This window comes from Mastomys coucha, unplaced genomic scaffold (genome assembly GCF_008632895.1).
Source record: "Mastomys coucha isolate ucsf_1 unplaced genomic scaffold, UCSF_Mcou_1 pScaffold13, whole genome shotgun sequence".
NCBI classification, from domain to species: Eukaryota; Metazoa; Chordata; class Mammalia; order Rodentia; family Muridae; genus Mastomys; species Mastomys coucha.
Genome location: NW_022196895.1, coordinates 52,900,289 through 52,926,280, shown reverse-complemented (window position 1 = coordinate 52,926,280; position 25,992 = coordinate 52,900,289). Strand labels below are relative to the sequence as shown.

The following is a 25,992-nucleotide window of genomic DNA, read 5'->3' as shown; positions in this document are numbered from 1 at the left end:
CTTGGTGCCAGCTAAGATGGAAGCTGGCCTGGGTTCTTATTCTGGTGTCTTCCCCTCTTTCAGTCTCACTCACAATTCTCTGGAGCCCACAATCAAGAGACACAAGGAAAGAAGTGAGGCAGGGTGAGACCAGGAGTGACAGAACTGTACATTTAAGAGACGCCTCCTTGCAGGCATTAAGATAAATGTTAGGGGCAATGCCCCAAGTTAAAAACATTCCCTAGGGCCAGCTAGATGGCTTACTAGGTAAAGGTGCTCATCACCAAACCTAATACCAAACCTAATAACATGACTTGAATTTCAGGGATTCACATGGTGGAAGTGGAGAACAGACCCCAACAAGTTGAGCTCTGATCTTAGCACACATTACAGCACACATTCACCCACACATATACATACATACATAATAAATAAATAAATAAACTGTAATTTTTAAAACATTAAAGCATTTTCAGTTCCCAAGGAAATGAAGACTTCAAAATGTTCATAAAAATGTCAAGAAATCTGGGTCATTTAGATGCCTTGGGATCTACAAACAAAGAGGATTGTTTCTGAAGAAGAACAACAATCAAATAAGATTTTGGAAAATTAATGTTTGCTGTCTACTAGACAAACTTAATGCCATCATTCGTTATGCTGGGTAACTCTAGTCAACGATTCTTTCAATCCTGCTATGTAGGCAAGCAGGAGATTTACTAAGTAAACTGTAGCTCCTCTGCAAAGTTTTACAACATGCTTGTCACTTCAGCTTGTTAATAATGTAGAAATCTAGACATCTATGTCTCTCCATAGCCCTAGATGAACTTCATACTCCGGCATCAGCACAGGGACAGTTACTAGCCTAGAGATGTACTTTTCACACAAGATTACAGTCTAGAAGCTACAGCAACTTCCAGTCTGGCATATGCTGGGTAGAGAACAACACAACGCCTCCCTTGACTCAGCCCTGCACGTCTAAAGCCATGAGCCAAAGTTCAGAGCTCTTGGCGTGAAATAAGTTCCAAGTGTTCATGGTATGTAAGTGAATTCTTATAGATTCTATGATCTAGAACCACCCAGCACGATTTACTCTCCAGGGGAGACTGTGTGAGCTTGTATTCCCCTAACTGTTTAACGTACCGACAAGCACTATCTACAGTGTTTTAAGTGAGTAGCTGCTATGGACTGTCACTTCATATCTAGAAGACAATTCAGGATATGTTCAGAAAGTGTGAGAAGCTGGCAAGAGCGAAGGCTCTTCTTGAGGAGCTTCTCAAAACTTACAGTAAAAGCAACATGTGGGGTTATCTAGAAAGAAATTTGCATGTCTAAAAGTGATGGCCTATACACTTTGAGGAGATTCTGATATGCATGAACTCTTTCTGTTTGGGGGCTGGACCCTAAGAGTCATGGTGTTATACCTCCTTGTCCTGACTGCTGAAGGACCTCTATATGCCTTGGACTTCTGGAATTCTACCCTTTCTCTCCTCACATTATGCATGATTGAGGCTGTTTTCCCAATAAGTCCCTCTCTCTACCTCTGTCTGTCTCTGTCTCTGTCTCTCTCTCTCTGTCTCTGTCTCTGTCTCTCTCTCTGTCTCTCTGTCTCTGTCTCTCTCTCTGTCTCTGTCTCTCTGTCTCTGTCTCTCTGTCTCTGTCTCTCTGTCTCTGTCTCTGTCTCTGCCTCTCTCTGTCTGTCTCTCTCTCTGTCTCTCTCTGTCTCTCTTTGACTCTCTGTCTCTCTCTGTCTCTCTTTGTCTCTCTGTCTCTCTGTCTCTGTCTCTCTCTGTCTCTCTGTCTCTGTCTCTGTCTCTCTCTGTCTCTCTGTCTCTGTCTCTCTGTCTCTCTGTCTCTCTCTCTCTCTCTCTCTCTCTCTCTCTCTCCCCTCACCCCCTATACTTTTGTTATCCCCCAGAGAGAAAAGGGTGATAGAGCATGGTGAATTGAAAAATATTAATTCTTCAACAATATAAAGGATTCTCTTCAAATAATTTTTTTAAAAAGAGAGGGAGGTAGATTTCAAGACAAAATTCCTTCAAAGGAATTTTCAAAAGCAATGTCTGTGGTATTTAGAGCAAAGGGCTATCTATACTCTATGGTATGGAAGCAAATTGGTAGTGATTTCTCAGACAAGATGCTAAAAAACAGACAATAAAAAAACATAAATATGAATTTGTCATTTTTTTATTTGTGCATTAAAAATACTATCACAAACATGAAGAGACACCAAACCATGGCAGATATAACATGAACCAGAATCAGTGTTCAGACTATAAAAAGAACTTCCATGCCTCATCAAATAGAACCACCTAATTTAAGACCTAACAAGTTACTTTTAAAAAAATTTTAACTCCACCGGCCTTTTAGTACCAGACCTTATTATTACCGCATTGAGACATGTTATATAAAGACAGATTATTGTATAATATTTTGCCTATATGTTGTGTTTTATTTCCTTATTATATATAAGATTTTCTAATGCAGCAACATTAAGATTATATAGTTCCACTCTTTATAGCTCTCTGTTCTCCACAAAGTGGAGTTCAAGTCACTGTTGTTGTTATGGGCCGTAGGGTGGATGCCATGGGTCAAGGTCTGAGTCAGGGCTGGAGAGCTGATGGCCAGAGTATGGACTTTCGATTATGTACAAGTTCTGAAGATGTTAGGCGAAGGGTACTGTATGATAAACTTGGCACTTGTTAAGAAGCATCTCTAAGCATTCTCAGAAGGAAGAAAAGGATATGCTAATGGACATGTGTCTGTGTGTGTGTGTGTGTGTGTGTGTGTGTGTGAGAGAGAGAGAGAGAGAGAGAGAGAGAGAATCATCGTGAACACCACAAATATATCTAATTCTATTTTTCTATTTGTCAATCACATCTCAATAAAGTTAAAAAAAAATACAACCAGCCTGTGCCAAATAAAAAGGAATTATTTTTGAATATCATATCATTTAGCATTTTTGAACCAGGCATGGCAACAACCTGTGCCATCATCTTAGCTGCTACAGAGACTTGGTGAAAGGATCTCTTGAGCCCAGGCATATCTGAGGACAACCTGAGCTTTCACAAAGGAAAACACATCTCAAGAAAGCAATAGCTGTGTGTGGGCACAGTCCTGTAGCCCCAGTACTATAAAGAAGGATCACAGGCTCAACAATGAGGCCCTGTCTCAAAAATTAAAGAAAAAAGTGTTTATATTATTTCTTAAGAATATATTATAAGAATATATATACATGAAATCATTGGCAGTTTGGATTCAAATGAGAACCCCCTTCAATCTCATCAGGAGAACTATAATCCTCCACACACTGCAAGGAAGAAACAAAAGATCAGAAAATAATAAATGCTGGTGAAGGTGGAGAAATGAGCCTTTACACTGCTGGTGGAGGTGTCACATGGAGCAACCACTGTGGGAAACTGTTTGCCTCATAAAGCAAGCAAAGAAATAACGACAATAACAAAACCAAAACAAAACACCTTGGAATTACCGTACAACAATTTCACCTCTGGGCTTCTACTTCAAAAGAAGCAAAATCAAACTTGAACAAATTTTCCACCCCACTGATTCATTCACATCTCTCAGAGGGTGAAACAGAACAGATGCCGATGAATGGATGAACAGAGCACAGGATATACTGACAAACAGAATACAGTTGACCTTGAAAAGATTCACGCATGCTGAAATGTGGCTGAACCCTAAGATATGAAACACCAGCCACCAAATGATCCAGTCTGTATAAGTGCCTCCCAAAGTCAAATTCATCAGGGCAGAGAGTAGAGTGGTGGTTTTCAGGGGCCAGTGGGAAGGGAACATGGAGTTGATGTTTAAGGGGCACAGAGCTTCTGCTGGGAAACATGGAAACCTTCTGGAGATAGACTGGATTGACGGTTCCACACTGACATGAGTGTTCTTAAAATGTTACAGAACTCAACATTTAAAATGGGTGAATGGGGGAGGGGTGAAGATGATCAAACCATGCTCAAATTTTTTAAAAACAAATTTTAGACAGAAGAGGGAGAGAGAATACATAAACAGAATGCTAAGAAAATAAATGAAACTGGAAATTTTTATGACACGTGTGTATCTTACTACAGTGGGGGGGGGGTCTACAATCAAGGCCTGTCCAAGGGAGCATCAGATGTCTTCCCAACGAGGCTCTTTGTTTGCTTCCCTTTGCCAGGCAGCTGTGCTAAGACAGACTCTCTTTGCATCCCTCTGTGGATCACACTTGGACTGGTAATCAAATATAGAGGCAGATGTTAGCAGCCAACCATTGGACTGAGCGCGGGGTGCCTAATAGAAGAGTTAGAGAAAGGACTGAAGGAGTTGAAGGGATTTTCAACCCCATAGGAAGAACAACAATATCCACCAACCAGACCACCCCCTCCCAGAACTTCCAGGGACTAAGCCATCAACAAAGGAGCTGTATATGTAGCAGAGGATGGCTTTGTCATGCATTAATGAGAGGAGAGGTCCTTGGTCCTATGAAGGCTCCATAGATGCCCCAGTGTAGGGGAATCCAGGGTGGGGAGATGGGAATGGGTGAGTGGATAGAGGAACACCCTCATAGAAGGAGGTGGAGGGAGGATGTTTCCAGGAGTGGGGGGAAACTGGGGAAGGAGATAACATTTGAAATGTAAATGAAGAAAATATCCAATAAAAAAAATGCTACAACCTGAGAGTGCAAAGAAGGAATGCAAAAACAGCCTCCCATGGTGGGCTGGGTCCCACCCCTCTCTCCACACAGATCTCGTCCTGACTGCTAGAGAATCCTAATCTGTAATAGTCTCTCCTGAACTCTAGTGGGGAATCCCAAAGGAAGCAATTTAGGCTTTTCTTAGCTTTAAGTGAATGGAAACCAAATGTACATCAAAGGTTTGGATCGAGAGTGCTGCACTGGAATTCCAGACCCGGACCACTGCCTGCCTGAGTTTCCCCCTGCTGACGTCACTGTTGAACCTAGGCCATCTTAGCCATCACTGCCGTTTACGCTCTATACTTATCCTCAGTTCTACAGAATTTGAGGTTCTTAACTCCTCCGTTTGGATATTTCTGCATCAATCAAGCTTTGGGGTTTCAGATCTTCCTCACCCGTAACTGCCAATGGTGTCCGGATTACACAAAACACTGCTTGTTTGTGTCTAGAAGGCTGGTCGCAAGTGTTCTGGCCAGTGCTCCCGCAGACCAGTTGTTATTTATAATACCTATAGAGAGAAAGGAGCTTAAAAATTAAGTCACCCTGCACTTTCCAACAAAGCAGGCCACAGCTGTAGTGGGGATTTGGAGCAACTGCTCTATGAAGAGACAGCAAGACTCTGTCTTTCTACAAGGTCTGGTCAGGTCAAGGCAAGTGGCACGGATTAGGGAGGTCCTGAGCCCTAATACCCATTGAGACCAGCCTGAGGCTTGCAGATGGCTTCCTGGAAGTGGGGCTCTGTCCATCACCTGGTGTTTGCATTTCAGGGTCTCTTGGGGACCAGAAGCAAAGATCAAGCTTAAAAAAATATTTTAAAGCCGATCATTTCTTTTCATTCAAGAAACAGTATACTAGTTCAGTGAAGAAAGAACATGATTTGTATTTCCATAGTTTCCTCTAGAGCCATCATGGTGTGGTAGAAGAAATGGAGGCGTAGTTTGGGCAGGAGATTGGCATTTGGTCTGCAGTTAGTTCATTCTTGAGGTTCAGGGAAGCACATGCTTTAACGGGAAAAGGTTCCGCAGACAAGCATGGGCTGCAGGATAACCAGGAAGCCACATAAGAAAAGAGCCCCCATAAAGTAGACATTTGTAACTCATTTACAGCTGTTCCTGGGCACAGAAGGGGTAGGAAGAGCTGCTCACCAAGGCACAAGCTTGAGGCTCCTCCATTTAGGGTCAAGATTCATCACCAGACCAAGGTCCTGTATAAGTTAGGTTAAGCTTGGCTCCAGGCAGCCATCAGGAGCTCCTCACTGCTCGATTCCCACAGCCCACCAGCTGCATGCTATGGTCCAGTGCCTGGGTCTCCATAGAAGTTCCATGAGGGCAGAGAGCATCTTCTCCATCTTCTTATCATAGAAACATTGTAGAGGAACGTCCGGTGCTTTATACCAAGCAGAGTCAGAACTCAACACCAACTCTTTGTGCTCCTTATATAGTACACAAAGAATTCTGCCACTCCGATTAACCAGTTGAGCAGTAGATGAAACACGTGTGTCTTTTACTCAAGAAGCATTTTGTAGTTTCAGTCAAGGCCACACCAAAGCAAAGCAAGAAAAGCATTCGAGTAGATCAGTGACCTCAACGTTGAGACCTGCAGCTGGAAGTCACTGTTTTCCATGTACAAAGATGAGAATACCAAAACATTGCCTCCAACTGGTACAATTCTAAAGCCATGCTGTGTGTCACACTGGCAATCGCAAACTAAGTTGATCCTGATACCCACAATTTGGCCTAACGTCTATTTAAGATAAAATAGACTTGCACTGGGTTAATGAAGCAAAATGTACTAAAGGGAACTCCATCACACATGCCTAACTTAGCCTGGCCTTCGTCCTCTTAATTCTCTGTTGACATTCAACCATGAATATAAGAATCATACTACCACAGGGCAATGGTGGTGCACGCCTTTAGTCCCAGCACTTGGAAGACAGAGGAAAGCAGATTTCTGAGTTTGAGGCCAGCCTAGTCTAAAGAGTGAGTTCCAGGACAGCCAGGGCTACACAGAGAAACCCTGTCTTGAAAAACTGAAAAAAGAGAAAGAAACATACTACCCAGTAACAAGCATCCTCACTCCCTATAGCAGACTAGCTGCCAACATCTGCTGGGTCCAAACGTAGATGTGCTGTGTCTCTACGCCTGGCCATTTCATCTTGGGCACAATGACTGGCTCCTGTCAGTTAAGCCCAGTCACCTCATCCCATCTGAGGGAACACATCATGGATGAATGCAAAGTTTCCCAGCACTTCCCCAGAGTTTCCCTCTACTTGAGACATGGGTGGGTCTAGTGTCTGCAGAGACTCTGGGAAGCCGCTTGGGTTTAAAGAGCTAGTCCTAAGAATTCACCCTCAACCCTTTCTTTACTTGCTAACACTTTGTTCTAAAAACAAAACAAGACAAAACAAAAACACTACTGGCAAGAATTGATTATGGTAGTTTGAATATACTTGGCCTATAGAGAATGGCACTAATAGAAGATATGGCCTTGTTGGAGGAAGCGTGTCACTGTTGGGGTGGGCTTGGAGACCTTCTTCCTAGTTTCCTGGAAGCCAGTCTTCTCCTGTTTACCTTCAGAACAAGATGTAGAACCTTCAATGCCATGCCGGCATGTATGCACTATGCTTCCTACCTTGGTGATAATGGACTGAACCTCTGACCTTGTAAGCCAACCCCAATTAAATGTTGTCCTTCAAAAGAGTTGCTTTGGTCATGGTATCTATTCACAGCAGTAAAACCCCAAGACACCAACCTTCTCAGGAGTGGCATAATTTACCATTAAAAGAAAAGAGAAGGCATGCTTAGCCACTAACCCATAGAAATACCAAAGTCTCTTTTAGTACCAACGAATGAATGCACGTGCCATGCTTGCCTTAATCGTGAGACCTCATTTGTACAAATAGTACAATCTGGCCAATAGACAGACAAACAGAAAAAAGTTCTTCTAAATTCTCCAGCTTGGCAGGCCATTCTTAGGTCAAGCCATTAGAAATCTTCCTTGGCTGGAGAGAGTCACCATCTCTGCCTGTCATCTCTAAAAAACCCAGAGAAGTCATAGCCGTGTCCTTTAGACAAACACTTGCTTGATATTCTAAAACCTAAGATGGATGATTATTTTCAGATCTTTTCAGCTTTATACCATAGCCTCAACCAAAGACAATTGTGCTGGGAGGGGACAATGGGATTTAGAAGGTTGATATCCTGTGGGGTGACACTACCATAAAATTATTCCAGTATTCCAGTACTGAGCTGCAGAGCGGCCCTTGGACCATCCTTCAGGGCCAGCACAGACAACAATACAAAGCAACATTTACCTGGAAAGAAAGGCAGAGACTTTTTTTCACAGCCCAAGCCTGGCAGAGCCCTGTGTCACAAGTCTTTTATTTGGCTTTGTTCTTTTTTTTTTTTTTTTTTTTTTTTTTTTTTTTTTTTTTTTTTTTGGTGGTGTAAAATCTGAGTGTATTTCTTTTAAAAATGGCATGAGGCTTTTACAATCATTGCAAAAGAGAAATGAAAAATCTGGCAGCTCAACAGTTGAGGTACCTCTGAGGCTATCTGAAACATACTGGGTCTAAAACAGCAGCTATCTCCTCTGAACTGGTGCTGCATCCCCCGGGCCCAAGTGGCCTGGGCCCTGGGGACTGCGAGAGATACATGAATCTGAGTCCTAGCCCATCTAAGTTCTAGTGCTAGTCCTGCATGTGAGTCCAAGTCCTTCTTCCCCCAGTCCTAGTGCTAGACTGAAGTCAGGTAGACAAGCGACCCACACACACAAGTCAGTAGGGACTGGTAGCTAGGTATGAAACAGGAGGAAGAGGGGTGGAGCCCTCACTGTTGAGGTATTCTTATGTTAATTCTCTGGTATCTGAGGCGTAAACTTCAAGGAAAGTCAGTCTCCTGCGTCTGCATTGTCGCCTGGCACCCCAAACTCAGAGGTGTCCCAGATATGTCCTCGTACTAGTGTGCTAAGAACTCACCAAGATATCATTTTCTTACAGCTAACAAGAGAAAATTCAGACATTGCTTTCTGACCTTCACCAATGTTTCCAACGTATCCTAGTTTAATGTTTTAAGTACTAGAGAATAATTGAAAGGTTTCTCTCACTCTAAGACATTAGCTGAAAGAGTTAGGTCCTGCTGATAAGTAGTTAGAACCATCAATAACCTCAAATTCCATCTCATGATCCTGCAAGCGTTCTTTGACATACGTAATTCAAGGATTATGTATCTCAAGGCTACAAATATCCAACACCAAGCATCCCCTACTTTTGTTTATATCTGAAACCTGCCGTATCTTTATCATCTGAGAAATACAGATCTCTTCTTCACCTGGCTCTAGGAGCTCCCTGGCAGAGAATACATCCAGCTTTTCAATCCTCAGGTAAGCAGGATAGGTTGAGGAACCCTGTCTAACTTGGGCTGACATTCCAAGGACCAGTCATCACTGAGGTCAAGAGGGTCATTCTGCTACTCATGAGCTCTGATCAACTCACCCAAGATCATTCCTTCATCCTTTAAAAGCTCAGCTAAACTGTTGAAAAATGTAATATCAGGGTCAGGTAGCTTGAGGATCAGGCTCCAACCACACCCATTTTCAAGTTATCACCCTAGGAACTAGATCGTGATTAGTGTCTTTGGTAGCACCTGTCAAAGCTATGCATATTCTTGTCCTTGTCCCTCCTGAATCCCCTCCTTAGCAGTCTCTGTGTACATGTGTGGGGGTGAATACAGGCATCCTTGTGTGTGGAGATCAAAGGTTAACCTCAGACACTACCCATTTGTCTTTTGAGACAGCATTCCTCATCTCCTGGAAGTCACAAATAAGCTAGACTGGCTGGCCAATTAGCCAGTTGTCCCTGCCTTCTTTGGTATAGTTGTTTTAAGTGCGGATGCCCTGATGATTGGCTTTGCATGTGACCTCATGTCCTCCAGTATGTGTGGCAAGCACTTTACATCTCCTCAGTCCCTTCTTCATTTTCTTATTGGAGCACCAGCCCTATTAAATTGGGGATTCACTAGTGTACCTCTACTTAACTGTTATCAACTTGTGACAGGTCTTATCGCTGAGCACAGTCACATGGAAGTTAGGGAGTTAACATAAAATTGGCAGTGGGGCAGGGTGTGATTCAATTCATAGCACCATACTTAAACCATTTTAGGATAGAAAGAAGGTACAGTGGATTATCTATGTCCTAGGAATGTACATTCTAAAATCAATTTATGCCAAAGAAAGAAAGACCTTCGGAGATTATAAGCTCTTCTTATAATCTCCAAACTTCCTTCTAGATTCCGACATGTCTGTCTATTCACCCCTATTCACGGAAAGGTACAGAGAGTGCAGTGGCCTGTGATACTTGTGATAAGGGGACACAAAGGCATTAAATTCAAGCTATGGCTGTCTCAGGAGAGAGACTATCTGGATAAGGCCTGCTATAAGCAGGACTGTGAGCACTGAAGGCTGCGCCTCTCAGCCAGGATGTGTTGTCACACAATGTCTTCATGCAGACTGAAGAGGGGCACTATCTGAATGTTTCTTCCCAAGCCAAGATCTGGATGGCCGTTTGTTAATAAAGACTCTGCTGTTTGCCTGCGGCCCCAAAAGCTGAGTTTGCATGCTGATGAACTCGGCAAGTTCATACCCAACACGGTATGGCATATGAAAGAGAGCTGAGGCCTGAGATCCTTACATAAGGATTGTGGAATAGGCTGAATGAAAAACAGAAGTGACCCAGACAAATCCCTGGATAGAAACCAGATACTGACAAGCAAATAAACCAGACTTACTGAGCATTTGCTGGACAGCGGTGCCCAGCTCCCTCTACTTAGAGTCTCAATCAATGCCCATAACAGCTCTGTGAGAAAAATAACATCGTTATCCCCCACCTAAGTGATAAAAGAACTGAGACATTGGGTAACTGACTTAACCATAAACATCCAATAAGTGAAAAATGGGCCAAACCCAGGAAGCTTGGTTCTGAATCATGTGCTAGACTACATTATAGAAACCCACGCCTCAAGCTTTCAACTACAGTTGTCCACTAGATGTAACAACTAGTGCTCACAATGTGTTAGAATGAAAATCCTCTAGTGTAGGAACTTACCTTAGTCATTTCCTATCCCTAGCATAGGCAATTACATCCAAGACAATAAAGAGGTGCTTAATAAAATATACTTCACTGGGGAGACAGCTTAATAAGTAAAGTGCTTATGTTGTACGTAGAAGTTTGATCCCCAAACCCCACGAACTGAAAAGGCCAGGCATGGTGGCACATACGTGGTACAGGAGGTCTCTGCAGAGACCATGGCCAGCAGAGTGTTAATCCATTTGAAGTAAGAAAGAAATCCAGTTCAACACAACTCAGTAGCTGGTGTTGGTTCAAACTTCAAGAGTCTGACATGGGCAGTTTATTTTAGGCGTATTTAAGTACAGTACAAATTTGGAAAAAAGTTCCTTGATATAACACAATTCTGTGTGCACAATGAGGCATAATTACATTGAAACTCTCCTCAAGAAGTACATGTCAATTTTTCTATGAAGATGGTCTCTATAGGTAGCTTAAGAGGCTAGGGAAGGATCTGGAGTGGTCTCAGCTCTACAGAAACTTCAGTTGTCATCAGGGCTATCAGCCACATCGAATCCTGGTTGTAGGAGCCTAGGGGAGCCCCTGGTCATTCAGATAACACAGAGGTCTCTTAGATTACTCACCACCTCTCGTCCTGCTTGTAAGAGTTTAGAATAGGCAGGTGTGGCCTGGGTGGAAAACAGGTCATATATCTCTTTCTTTGAATAGACAACTCTGTGTGTTGAACATCTCTGGATTCCCTCATGCTTATCAGTGAGTACAAGGACATTTTTGTTCCTGGTAGCTCCTGGGATCCTAGCCCTGGGAAGATTGAGACAGACAGATATCTTAAGGTTCCTGGCCAGCCAGATGAGCCTGGCTGTCTCAATAAAAGGTGGCAGGCCCTGAGGAACAACACTGAGGTTGCTCAATGGTTTTCACACACATGCACCAACATATAAAACAGAGAGAGAGAGAGAGAGAGAGAGAGAGAGAGAAAGAGAGAGAGAGAGAAGAGAGGAAGAGAGGAAGAGAGGAAGAGAGGAAGAGAGGAAAAGAGAGAGATCCTTTATTTAAAAATCATGTAATTAAATTATTTATGAATGCATTTGTGTAGACTCAGTGAAATCACTGCACTAGGCTCCTTAAGGTCAGCCCCTATTTTGTTTTATAGTCCTATCATCAACAATAAACCTTTGCAATCTACTGCTTTCTTCTTGGTAGCATAGGCTGCATTCAATCACTTGCCATTAATCCCCAAGGCTCAGATTTAAACTATTAATGCCCACCATGGGGTTCTCATAGCATAGTTGACATACTGCCTTCCTTAAACAACCCTTTCCTATGTGAGACATGCCACCTACCTAGGTACACACACCTCCCTGGCCCAGAAAGTTAAACATTAGCACCAGCTCTTAAGACTTCCATCCTTGTCTCCAACATACACTTGCATCCTTATTTATCAGCACTTGATCATAAACATGTCATTGTGTTGGCCTCTGCCTTCTACTCTTACCTGTCCTGTACCCCCTCACCCCAACACACGCGCTCACACACACACACACACACACACACACACACAGACACATACACGCACGCATGCACGTAAACACACATGCACATGCCCACACACACTCATGTACATTTCTACAAGCTGGAATTCATTCTCTCTCCCTTCATTTTATGGCATAGAGTTCACCTATCTTTCAAAGTTCCATCTCTTCCACAAAGCCCAGTCTAGTCACCCAAATCCAGGGATGTGAGGTAGTTTTAATTGCAGTCTGCCACCCAGTCCCTCATCCTCTCCTATCTTCCCAAGGACACTGAAGTGTCTTTCATCTTTAGCATCCTTCCCAGCCAGCAGGAAACCCTTACCTCATAGCAGACACAAGTGAGCACAGATTGTTCAGTCAATGCAGATAGATACATCTTACCCAAACATAAAACATCTGGACATTTTAAAAGGAGGAAAAAATTGGAATAAAGTTGACATAATCTAAAACTCGTCATTTTAACCATGTTATACAAACACTATCATTGTGGCTATCCATTTCCAGAGTGTTCTCTTCCTCCAACAAGACACCAAATATTTATCAGTCTCTTCTATGATTCCCTTCCCAAGCCCTACAAGCCACCAATCTATATTCTAAAAGTATTGGATTTTCTTGCCTAGATTCTTCATGTAGATGGAATAAAGTACCATTACATGGTCTCTCATCCTCAACTGATACACATGTGAGGTGTTTCTACTCACCAAAATAATTCGGACTATTTTAAGTAATGCGTCTATGAATATGTGCTCACACGATTGTCTTGGTGTGCCTGTCTTAAATTCACCATTGCCTTGGAAGAGTAAGCTCTGTACTAGGGACGGCACCAGAGGCTTTGTCTAATCCTCTAGTCAAGATATTTTCTTTTAGCAGAATACTATAATTAAACATATATACTCATTAGTAAATTTTATCATTTTTCTACTTCAGAATACTTTAAAATCCCTTATAGTTTGCATTTATATTAGAAACTACACATTTTAAACTCTGTGCTAATTAGCAGGAGCTGATTTAAGTGCTTGAGTGCATCACTCATTTGAAGCATTAAGCAGGTCTAATTCCTGGATGGGTTCATTATTCTTCCTTGCTTTCATGTGACCTGCTTTGAATCACGATGAGAGTAGGTCCTGGATGCATACTGTATGCTTGCCACTACAGTGCATGAAACGGAGTTACACGCTATTATCATGCCACAGACAATCGGCAGATCTCAAAGAGCTTGCCATTTGCTCAAAGTCACAGAGTCAGGAATAGAGACTGACTCTCAGACTAGGTTGTCACATTTCCTACAGTAAAGGCAAGCAGCAGACAAAGACCATCAAAATCTTGTCTTTTTATCCCACAACTGTAATCACATGTTTACATAAATCAATATTTAACCTTTAACATCAATGTCCAAAATGAAGAATATAAAATAGGAGCTCAGATCTCCCACAGATGGGATACTTATGTCCAAGCCAACAGCCCAAACTCTCCTTTAGAAAATAAATCACTTTTTCCAGTTGAATCTATTGTCCCATATTAAAAATACAGGCTGGGTGTCCCATAAATGCAATGACTCATGCTGGTATGATCAAGATGGCCCTACACTGATAGATGACAGAAAACAGGAGGACAGACTGTCATGGAACAGAAAGTGCTAACTGTTGTGCTGCTCTACCCCACCCCCACCCCTTAACACTGAGGAGTTTGGCTAAATCAGGTGAGACAGGTAAGAAGCAAGAGGTGGAAACATACCTATCACTGTGTGAGGCTGTGGAAAACAGTTAAATGTGTGTGCATGTGTGGGTGTATGCCTCTGTGTGTGTGTGTGTGTGTGTGTGTGTGTGTGTGTGTGTGTGCTGGAAGTATTCCAATATTAGAATTTAGGGCAATAGTCATCTAATGAGTCAAAAAATAATAATAATGTGCATGATCCACATGGCTCTTTCCTCCTTTTATATGGCAGAGTACTATGTATTAGAAGAAGGTAAAGATATGATAGCCTACTGTTTAGGCTATCTTGAGTTTAGATTCTAAAGAATAGTATTCTGCTGACATGTTACTTCTCAATACCGATTTGCTGCCTAGATGAGCCCAATATCTGGGTGAGCCCATTGATTTGTACCTTGGCTCTTCCTGTTATGGGAGGGTAACCCCTACACATTAAAGTTCTATCCTTCTACCATAGCAAGATCCATAGGATGAGGCAACGGAGCTCCCAGAGTTTACCACTTCCTGTCATTCCATCATAAACATGGGGCTTTAGTATTTTAACTTCTCACCACGTATAGCAAAGTACACCAAAGGCGAGTAAACACATCAAAATTTAACTGCTCAAGGATTTCTGGCAAGCTGAACACATCCATATAAGTAGCATCTGACTGGACCCAAGCCCTCAGTGGAGAGAACATAGATTCTGATAGAAAACCAAGTCCCACAAGCAACCTGCGCCTGAGCGAGCATAAGAATTAAACGTGCTACTTCGGGCATGGACAAGAACAAAAGGAATCATGAAGATAATGAACAACTAAAACAAAAGATCACAGGTAAGGAACAACAACGAAGAGACAGCATGCAACTCCCCCACTGTCTTCAGCCAACACTTCACCTTTATGTGACTTCAAGTGTAGTCCCCACCTCTGAGTCCCAAGGAGAGAGCCTCTCTATCTCACACAGACAGAGCCAATGAGCCAGCCTAATGACAATGAATTGAAAATTAATTAACTAATACAGCTAGATTTTTAACATGATCATTTTGCTATGAAGCTCCCCCTTCACCGTTTCCTGCTTTCGAGGCATGCATGCCATTGGCAACACCGAAGCCCCATTTACTAAAGGATAAACAAACTACGGGAGAGATGAGAGTGGAAAGTTAATGAAAATGAAGATACTTGCCTCTCCACAATCCACTTGTCTCTTCTTCATTAATGGATTTGGAAGGATAATCTATAATCAAGGTCCAAAAACAGACTTCATTGGAAGCTCTAAGTGACCTGAAGTAAGTCATATATTGCCCTCTCCTGAGTCCCACTGTACTTAAAGGCAGATGCAGACAGCCACGAAACCTCTTATCTCAGAGGAGAAAGGATTCCTACTGGCCCAGGGCACCAAGCTGCCTGAACACTTGATACAAATGTGTTCTCTAGAACCCATTACACCCAGCAAGGCTTTCTTCCTCTGCTTCCCTCGGGTCAATGGTCTTTGTCTAATTGAAAAGAAAAAATTAGGAAAGACTCACGAAGAATAGCTACCCACAAATATGCACAGGAACTAGGGACAGAGTGTCCTTTTGAAAGAAACCCAGAGGCAAAGTCTGAATGAATGACATACTTTTCCGTAAAGGGAGTAATCAGGCCAAAAGAACAATTCTGTTGGAGGGTTGGTGACCTTTGCAGAGGATGTGACCTTGAATTTGAATCTTCCTCTGCTTCAAAGAATGTGTCCAGTTGTTGATCTCACAATTAGATCTCTACAGGAAGTTTGTAACTCTTTCCATCAAAAACAGGGGTCCTATTGGGCAGTTGGGAGTGAGGAACGGTATCTACATAGCATCATAACTTCCCAACTATATCGGGAACTTTCTAGTGGATTTAACTATATGTTAAACTTAAAAAGTGACTTCAAATGCAAGAGTCCGTTCAAATCCATTCAAATCCAGATTTGGATGGGAATGATTAACACTTGAGATGTAATTAATGATCATTACCCAGGAAATCTTCCTCTGAGATATCAAGCCATAATCCAGGCAGGCTTTCAGAATTGACACTTAGGTTTTGGTGGTGGTATTTGATGAACAACCTCAAGCTGGCCTGGAACTCACCATGGAACTGAAGATACCCTTGAAGTCCTGGTCCTCCTGACTTTACCTCCTTCCTCAGTGCTGAGATTACAGGCATGTGTCCCCATGCCCAGTTTATGTGCTGACAAGGATTGAGTCCAGGTCTTTTGTTTGTGCTAGGCAAGCCTTCTACCAACCCATAGGCTTGATATCTGTTCTAAGGAACCCAGAGAAAGAAGCTAAGAAATATGTCTTTGCCTATCATAGAGGGAGATCTTTTAGGCTTATAAAGTAAATAATAAAATTCTATTATTGGATAAGTCAGTGAGACAATGGTTAAAAAAAAAAATCCCTCTTGGTCAAAGACACACTGGGATTCCAAGAAGTTCACATTTTCCCTGAGGTGTGTCTGCAGTGTCAAACAGTAGATGAAAGCATCTTGCCCAGAATGACATAGCCTTCCCCAACCCTACCTCCTACACATTGCCTCAAGTAGTTTAATATGGAAGGACCTTGACCTCCTTTCTTTGTCTGTCTGATTTAAGTGGGCCTGCTTCCTTGGGGCTACCAAGCTCAATGGGACAGCCAGCCAGAGCCAAGTGGAACATCAGCCAACCTCAAACAATGGGTGCCTTTCTCTGTGTATCACATGAGCAGTGTTGTATTACAGCTATTGTCCTTCCAAGTAGGAAGGAAAGGAGCAGCTTCTCACAGACCAGCTATTTTCTATGCCCACTCGGGCCATCACCAAAATGAAAAATCAAAAGAAAGAAATGAAATGTGCTATTGGAACGGGGCACCGTAACCCCAAACGAGAATTCCATTGCAACCCTAGACCATCGGCATCCTCCTGCCTTGCTGAGAATGTGTATTCCTGGGCCTAGCACAAGCATTTCCAATTTCAGTGATGGCATCTGCACATCTGCTTAAGGGATGAAGTAGAAGCAAGAAGGAAATCAACTGGGTTTTCCACTGACTGCTGTGCCGGGGTTATAAGTCTTAGTCTAGAGAGCAAAAGGTGCAAAGATGGGGGCACTAAAGGGTATGGGAAAAGAGACAGGGATGCTTAAAAATGGAAATAGCTCTCCAGAAGACAACGGGAGTGTTAGTAAAAGAGGCAGGGCAGGAGAGTGTGTAGAGCATCCCCCAGAGACTGAGAGCATCAGAAACCAACAGACCAGAACAGCTTTGGATGGCAGAAGGAACCAAAGGAAACCACTGTTACTGTCACCAACAACAGTGCAAGTGAATAAGCATGTTGGGCTGCGATGTAGCTCAGAGGCAGAAGTGACCGTGCCCGTTTAACATAACACATACATTGGACTTGCTCTCCAGTTAGACACACACACACACACACACACAATTAAAGATTTTTTTTCATTTGTGTATGGGTTTGTGTATCTGCTTGGTGGAAATGTATCTCCCCAACATTTCAACAATGTACAAAGATTATATGTAATATTTTATTTAAAACATTAAAATATGAACTTCCCCCACAATCCCAAACTTAAAAGTCAACCAACTCAAAGCCTTTTACTGCACAGAGAGACATTTATGCTAGGTAAGTAGCTTCAAGCTGGGACAGCTGACACCATCATGTGGTAAAACAATCTTGAAACAGGTCAAGAGAAAACCTAAATTCTGCCCCTGATGACTCTCGAAAGCTCCAGTCCTGGCCATCCCTTCCTGTGAACTCCCTCTGTGGTGAAAAGACTCAAGTTTTCCAGTCATGCCTTCTCATGAGTGGGGAAGAACCTCTAAGCCAAATTTTATTTGATTCTCAATAGGGTGCCCACATCTGGTCTCTATAACAAAATAATAGCAGTAACATGTGAAGAAGGATTCCTTTAAAACTCAGATAGTGATGTGAGGGACAGACAGAAACCAGTCCCGTGACTCCATAAATAGCTGTCATAAAAAACGATTCTCAACTCCTTTGAAATGGTTCCTCAATGCTCCTACTGCTGCGTGTTTGCTGGGATCACCCTGCCTGAGGTATCCTGTCCACATAAATCCTCACTTAGCAGAACATTCCCTATCAGTACACCCAGCCCTCTTCCTGGCATGAACCTGAAGCCACTCTCAGACCTGCCTATTAAACCCTGACTACAGCCAGCTCCGCCTGGCTGGTTGGATAGATAGATAGATAGATAGATAGATAGATAGATAGATAGATAGATAGGGTATATATATACTATATAAAGTATATATAGTGTATATATGTGTGTGAATATATATATTTAATCTAGTTTTTTTAAGGTATTAACTTTTTCTTGGCAATTGTAGTGTTTATTATTATACACTATATACCTAATAAATATATAGTGGAGGAAAGAATAAAACTCAAGCCAATTAATTGTAAAAGCCAAAGTCGTGTATTGTCATCAAGTCCTCATCCAAAATAACGTATTTTTTTAAAAATTCAAATATAGTGGTACATACCTGGACCCCAGCTCTAGGAAGGCTGAGGCAGGGAGACCACTCAGATTTTGTCTACTGTGGGCTATATACTTAAACCTAGTCTCAAAACAAAACAAACATTTTTTTTTAAATACACTTCTCAAGATTGACAGTGTGGAAGAGTGTTTATTTTTTTTTCATTTTGGCTGGAGGATTTGTTTCCCCAATTTGAAAACAAGATGTTATATTTTATTCCATGAAATTCCATGAAAAAATGACTAGAATGGATGAATTGTGGTTTTATATTTCTATCAACATTTTTTTTAAGGCTGAAGGTATAGAGCTTAGTGGAAGGGTGTGTGCTTAGCATACCCAATCGATGAGTTTAATTTCCAGGACCTCTAAAGCATCTATTTGTTTGAGACAAAGTCTCACTCTGTAGCCCTGGCTGCCTTGGAATTCACTATATAAACCGGGATGGACTCAAACTCAGAGATCCGCCTTTCTCTATTTCCAGGATGATGAGATTAAAGATGTGTGCCACCACGCCCAGCCCCAAGACATTTTGCAAAGATTGATTTTTATTCATTTTAATTCTGGAGCGTGTGAGGATAAGTATTGGTGGCTGTACCCAAACATGGGTTCTAGGAACCAGATTAGGTCCTCTGAAAGAGCAGGATGTGCCCTTCACAGCTGAGCTGTCTATCTAGCTCCCAAAACAGTTTTTGAAAACTAACTGAAGGATGGGAATGTATTCTGATTGGTAGAGTGTTTGTCTTCATGCAAGAGGTTTTGAGTTTTATTACCAGTGCTATATAAACCAGCCATGGTGGACCATGTTTGCAATCCCAGCACTTGGAAGGAAGAGGCCAAAGAATCAGAAGTTCAAACTTGTCTTTGGCTACATAATGTGTTTGAGGTTACTCTGAGCTACATAAGAGCCTGTCTCAAAATAACAAAACAACAACAACCCCCCCAAAAAAAAACACAAAAAAACCTGAGTATTTAGAAGATTTGTTAAAGACCCATTATACAAGATGCAATCTGCAGCTGTATTTTATAGCTAGCCATGTTTGCACAGTTCATCTGGGTTGGACATGATATTAATAACACGGTACTTGGTCACCCCCACAATGAGGCCTCCTTGCTCCAAAGATCTGATGGTTTTAACAGATGCTAATATCCTGTACATGCACCTAGCAAGACAAGGCATTCCACACTGAAATTCTATTTCCCTTGTCTTACAAGTGGAGCTGGGGGTTGCGGGGGAGGAGGGTGTATGATTTATTGCTCTCTGAGTAGGAAATTGAGGTGGTTAGAATGCTTTACATAGTTTCTTTATCTGGGAGAATAAATCATTAAAGATGAAATAGGAGAGAAATCAATAGGCATTAATAGTGTTAACTACAGGATGTAGTGCCGCAGCCACACTTCCAGACTGGCTCAGGGCATGGCATTTATCATCAAAGAACAGACTCATGGCCGTTGGCAGTTGTGCAGATGAAGTTCAATAATATAGAACACCAGTGGTCTGAATACTGTACTTCATTCATAGCATGAGCGATCCTTTAAGCTGCCTAAATTAGCCCTTCACAAAAAAAAAAAATATGTTTAAAAGCAGTAAGCATGATTACAGCGAAAGCTCATCTTTCTTCAGTATTCAATATGGATATGAGATGAACGGAAAATCTGGATTTCACATTAGGAGAATGGACGAATGCGTAATTGAGGCAATTCGCATGCGCAGGTAAAACATGAGGTTGGTGTGTCCTGAGGCAGAAAAAAAAAATCATTTGGGGGAAAGGACTGTAAAAGAGGAATCAACAGGACTCAATGAATCTTGCATCAATTCTTAAAATAAGTTCTCAGAGTAAATCCTGGGCCCACATCCTTACAAACTGGGGAGTACAGCAGCACATTCTGAGGCTGTGTTCCCTGACCGACAGCCTCAGGTTCCTTTGCTCACTGGTGGATGATGCCGCAGCCATCTCCCACCGGGAAATGGACCACCCCCATGTCTGTTTCACGTGGAATTTCAGTGAGCCAATAGCTCAGCTTTGCTGCGGCAGCATTTGCTCCCATTTGCATAATTCATTCTCAGAAAAACAAGTGGAGACAGGAAAAATAAAAACTCTACTGGCAATTATAAGTATTTTTTTCCTCATTAAATTTAATGTGGGACAAAGGCGGAAGTTATTACGGATGCTAAAAGTGGCAAAGCTTTTGACAGAATCAGATGATAATTGACCTTGGCTGTTTGGTTCCTTGAGGAGGAAATAACCAAGGCAAAGGATGTTAAGGAAAATGAAGAAAGGGGAACACACTGGATGATGGGTCTAGACAACACAGTAGAGGTATAAATAGAGAGGTTTTTGGCCTTCTGCAGCCACCATCCTCCTACCACACAGCTCCGCCCTGTGTTGAGGCCTGCTTTCAGGAATGTGTCTATGTAGGAAACTAAGAAAGACAGTACTGAGCCAGTTACCACACATGTGCCCAAGTGCCTAATACACTGGAAAGCCCAGAGCCATGCTGTCTATTTTTATTGATGTTGGCATCTCCACTTCAGCACCAAGACACTGTTATTTGCAAGCCAAAGCATGCAACAGTCTAACTGTCTCTGTCACATGTAGCACCTGCTGTGATGTTGAACATGTAGCATGAATTCAGTATTGTGTGATTTGTAAGCCCCTGAGGATAGCCTAGATTGTCTTTTTTCCTGCTACGTCATAGGTCCTGTCTAGGTAGGTAGTAAATTCTGTACTGATCTCTCCACTACTCTTAATAGACACACTTGTAATAGATACCATTCATTCATTCATTCATTCATTCATTCATTTCCCACATTTGGGGGAACACTCATTAAATAGCTTTTATATTCCAGCCATTTGAGTGAGGTCTTTCAACAAGGAATGATGAACTCATCAATCTGCTGGGGAATATCATTCAGATAACAATGTGACCGACGCTGAATAAACACACACACACACACACACACACACACAAACCTGTTCACAGAGAAGAATGGCAACTCACATGACACCCACTGCCTATGAGAGAAATAGAAAGTTTAGAGGGAGCATCCAATTTGAGCTATTTCTTCAACAATAAATGGATAGCAGGCAGCTACTTATGTAGAAAGGAAGGCCACAGGAATTTCCAACAGAAAGAGCCATCTACAGCTAGGCCATGGAAAGGAAAGGGTGCTGTGGATTGGGGGACATAATGAGATCTACAGGAATTAGATCTACAGGAAAGAGATCTACAGGAGAGCGAGGACACAGAGAACAATGAAGGAGATTGTACAAAGGTGCTCACATGCAAGGACACAGAGAACAACGAAGGAGATTGTACAAAGGTGCTCACACGCAAGACAGTACCGAGGCTGGTTGCTCACTGCACTTGTAGGACCCAACCCTGACTTGGAGACTCTTTTCAACAATACCCTAGGAGATGCTGAAGGATCTTCCAAGGACTTATGCAAGGGGATCCCATGATCAGATTCATATTTTAGAAATGTCTCATCAGACTGAAGCAAAAGTGCTGAAGACATCCCCACGGCTGTGAAATGAGCAGGTGACTCATTTAGCAACAGGACCACTGTGGGACTTTGTGGATGAGCTCAACTTCACCCAAGACTTTCTGCCTCTGAATCAAAGAGGGGCCAAAGGTTTACGCATGGATGAACCACAGCAAACTGTTATTTGTTTAGGTAAAAATTGAACACATGTTGGTAATTTCTCATGGTTAAAAAAAAAAAATTTAAAATTTCCTCCTTGGCTCTGATGTACCCCAAAGTCTGAAAGCAGCTGATAAGCAGGCTTAGTGTGCACTTCCGGTTTTGTCTATCATTAGTCGGCCTGCAAAGATGGATGTTCCATTATTCACGTACCCCAAACAAGTGCTTAAAACAGGAAGGGGACCGAACCCAGTCACCAGTGAACTAAGGCTACTCATGGAAAGGCTTTAGAACCAGGAGGCAGACCGAAGCTCTTTCCCTACCCTACGCCCCCAACAAACACACACACACATACGCACACACGCTCACACGTCATAAGACTGACATCAAAAGAGAGAAGCAGCGTGTCTAAGATCACACTGAATACTTTACTGAAATCCTCAGTGTTCTGTGTTTGTGTGTATCTTTAATCAGGTTTTGAGATTTGTAGCTAAAGTACTCAGGACTTGCTTTGTAGACAGCTCTGGCCACGTGAGGAAAGTCCTGGCATACTTAAACCGAGGCAGGGCAGAGACGGCCGTAAAGCAACATCACACATGCAACATATGTGTCTTGCAGGTAAAATCAAAGAAATTAGTACAAACCCTGCTGAAATGCAGGAGATCCCTCAAAAGGTACGATAAAGAAACTATGCCAATGCAGAAGGTTTCTAAGAAGTGTAGAAAGGCTGTCACTCCCCACAGCCTTTGGCATCCAATCAGGAACCCTTCTCAGATCCCAGCTCTGCCACATGCCCCTTCCTTACCACTGAAGGTACCTCACAGAAAACACTGCAAAGAGCATATATGAACCAAGCTGAGCTAACTCCTGTCCTTCAGGGGCTAAAGCCTGAAGGTGAGATCGGTCTTCAAAGCCCTTCTCAGTAAAAGTATCAACTCACACTTGCTGATAGCTAACTGTGGATAATCAAAGCAACACAACTGCTAATGCTGGCTCAAGAATAAGATAATAACAATAACTGACTACTCCTCTGCGTGGGGCTTGTTAGGGCTCCCCAAGCATTAATTCCTTTAGCTCCAGAGTAAGCACGATTATTTCATCTTGATGTTATAGACATACAAACAGGTGTGAAGCCACACCAAACCACACAACTGCCAAGTATCAGAGTGGAGTGCTGAGCCCAGAACACCAGACCCTGGGAGTTTACCAAAGGAATTTCTTGGCCTTGTAAACAAAACAAAAGCACTATGCAAACTGACGACTTGGAGCCTGCCAGCCAGCCTGGTGGGATTTCTGGGTAATGTCATGTGACCTGATCTATTTATCCATAAGGAATGAAGGGGTTTTTTTATTTGAGAATATTGTATACAAAGTAAGATCTGGCAAAAAGGATCAAGAATGTCATTCTCCGCCTTGGCACAGCATGGCTATTATTGGCCAAAAGCAGAAATAATGCCTCATTCAGGCCAATAAAATCCCAGGCTTTCATTGTTCCTTTAAAAATGTAGGGGTTCGTGTGAGGTTATGTGTGAAAGAAGCTTGCAAGCATGGTTCCCCGTGTTTCTTTTATTCAGTAGGGCCATTCATGAAAATACTTCCAGAAGAAAAAAATAGAGACAAAATGTTTTCCCAAATCGGATGTTAAAAAGTCCTACCATTGAAGAGATTTAAAAGAAAAAAGCCGACAAGCTTACACTTTCCTCAAGTAAATGCAGCTTTAAGAACTATCCTTTTCAGCATTACCCAAGGAACCAAGCATTCTGACAAGGACCCTATGGTTGTGAACCTGCTTGTAACCCCCGCCCCATCTCGCACCCCTAAAGGCAGGAAGAGAGGCATCCCCTGCTGGCAAACACAAACTGTATATCAAGGACTAAAGAAAGAAAAGTTTAGGAAACTAGTCAAGACCCCGGAGTGGTTCTAGACAGAGCTCAGAGGAAGGCCAGGCTGAAGCTGTATGATGATTCACCCCCCTCCCACTCCCAAATCTCCTTGCACCCACCAATGTCACAATCAACATGGAACAAACTCAGGCAAAGCCACACAGCGGGAGAAAATAAATAAAAACACCCAAAACTGGGCGATCTCCCCTGCAGTCCCAGATAACAAAACAAAACACAAACAATGACAACAAATCCCTCTGGGAAGCTCATAAACCACCAGGACAACACATCTTTGTCCCATTTCCGTGGGACCAAGGTATCCTGATTAAGGGGAAACATTCCCTCTGGCCCCCAAGGCCCCGACCCCCAGAAGCAACCAAGGCCAAGAGCTTCCAGAGTTGTTTCTTAACTCTTACCGGGTCCTGAAATGCTGTGATTGGCAGCGCAACCTGTTTTCCCCTGGTCTTCACCCACTCCAGCTGAGAATCAAAATCTGTTCCCAGAAGAGGCTGCTGGCTTCCAAGCAGAGTCCCAGGAGAAAGCAATGTTTGCGGGTCTTGTTTAAGCTCTGGAGACGGGGACGCGGGAGAGCAGGCCTGTCCTGGAGCCCCAGTTTCGCACAGGGACCGAGTCCTGCTGCAAACTTGAACAAGCTTTTCCCTGTCTGGCTAGAGATGCTGGAGGAAGAAGGCGGTAACCCGAGCCCAGCTGGGATGCGAGCAGTTGCCGCTGCTGCAGCTGCTGCCTCCAGGACAGTGGCCTGTGGGGGAAGGTTTGGGGAGGGGGAGCGATGTCGCTCGCTCGCGGTCCCTCCAAACCTGCAAGCTCCTTCCGGCCCGGGACTCCTGGGACCCCAGTTGGTGACTGAGTCAAGAAGTTGGCAAACTTGGAGTCACCATGAGGCTTGAGAGAGAGATGGCGGAGTGCTGTGCCCCACAGTGCCAGTTGCTAACCTCTCCTCAAAGTACCACAGGAGAAATGTCTAGGCCCTCTACAAGGATTTGGGGGACAGGGCCAACGTCTGCCAAGCGGGCAGAACACCGCGTCCCCAGAGTGAGGGAGCGCAAAAGTGGGACAGGGAAAGGATGGGGACCAGGCCAGGCTACCACGAACCGAGCGGCAGCTAAGGGACTGGGAAGGTGGGGAGGAAGGAGGGAGGCGATTGGAGGGTGACCCGCCAGCCTTGTGGGGCGGGCGCGGGGACAGCTCCCCCGTCGCCGAACTCCCCGCGGGTCGCTGCCAGGCCGTCCGAGGTGATTTCTTGGGGAATAGCTCCCTCTGCCGACCGCCCAGGACGCCCGGGAGACCCGGGAATAGACCTGAGAAGGCCCGCTCCTCCTCCCGCTTCCCACCTCCAGACTGATGAAGATCGAGTCCCCAAAACCTGGGAAGATACAAAACTTTCTAGTTCTCAGACAGTAGTTTCTTAATTCTGCTCACTTCCAAACAAAAACGAAAGCAGGCAAGGGTGACAGTTTCAACATCGGACAGCCAGACAATCCTCTCATTCCTGGCTTCTCCTCACATGAAGGAAGCTCTTTCTAGAAAATCCTCCATGTTTACAACCGTTGTCAAATTATCTTGGCAGATAATCCGGACTCCAAAAGACGTTAAGTGAATTCATAGTGAAATGAAGGAACACTCTTATTTCTTAAAGCAAAGTGAACGTGTTTGAACCACACCTGCCCCTCATCATCTTTGCTCTTCCCTGGAATCACTGGAGAGGGCAATTTATTGTGAGCTGCTGACTGGTTGCTTTGTCTGTCCATCTGTCCATCCGTCTGTCCATCCACTGGCTGGCTGGCTAGCTAGTTAACTAGATATTACCCTCACTTATCTTTGGGAGACCGCCTTTGCCACAAGTACCTCATATAGTCCATGTGGGAAGGTCACTCCGGATCTGACCTGGGCTAGGACCCACAGACCCTCCTTGCCTGGAATCCGAACTCTGAAACCCAAGGACAGATAAGCCTCAAAGTAATTG

General features: G+C 43.3%; 1 protein-coding gene across 1 annotated transcript in view; it reads right to left on the bottom strand.

The window, feature by feature from the left end:
* Positions 1 to 25,154, bottom strand: part of Megf10 (multiple EGF like domains 10) — a 161,469-nt gene extending 136,315 nt beyond the window's left edge. The window contains exon 1 of the mRNA XM_031365731.1: positions 24,425 to 25,154. The gene's annotated coding sequence lies outside the window, so the exon portion shown is untranslated. The remainder of the gene's footprint in view (positions 1 to 24,424) is intronic.
* Positions 25,155 to 25,992: the final 838 nt, after the last annotated feature.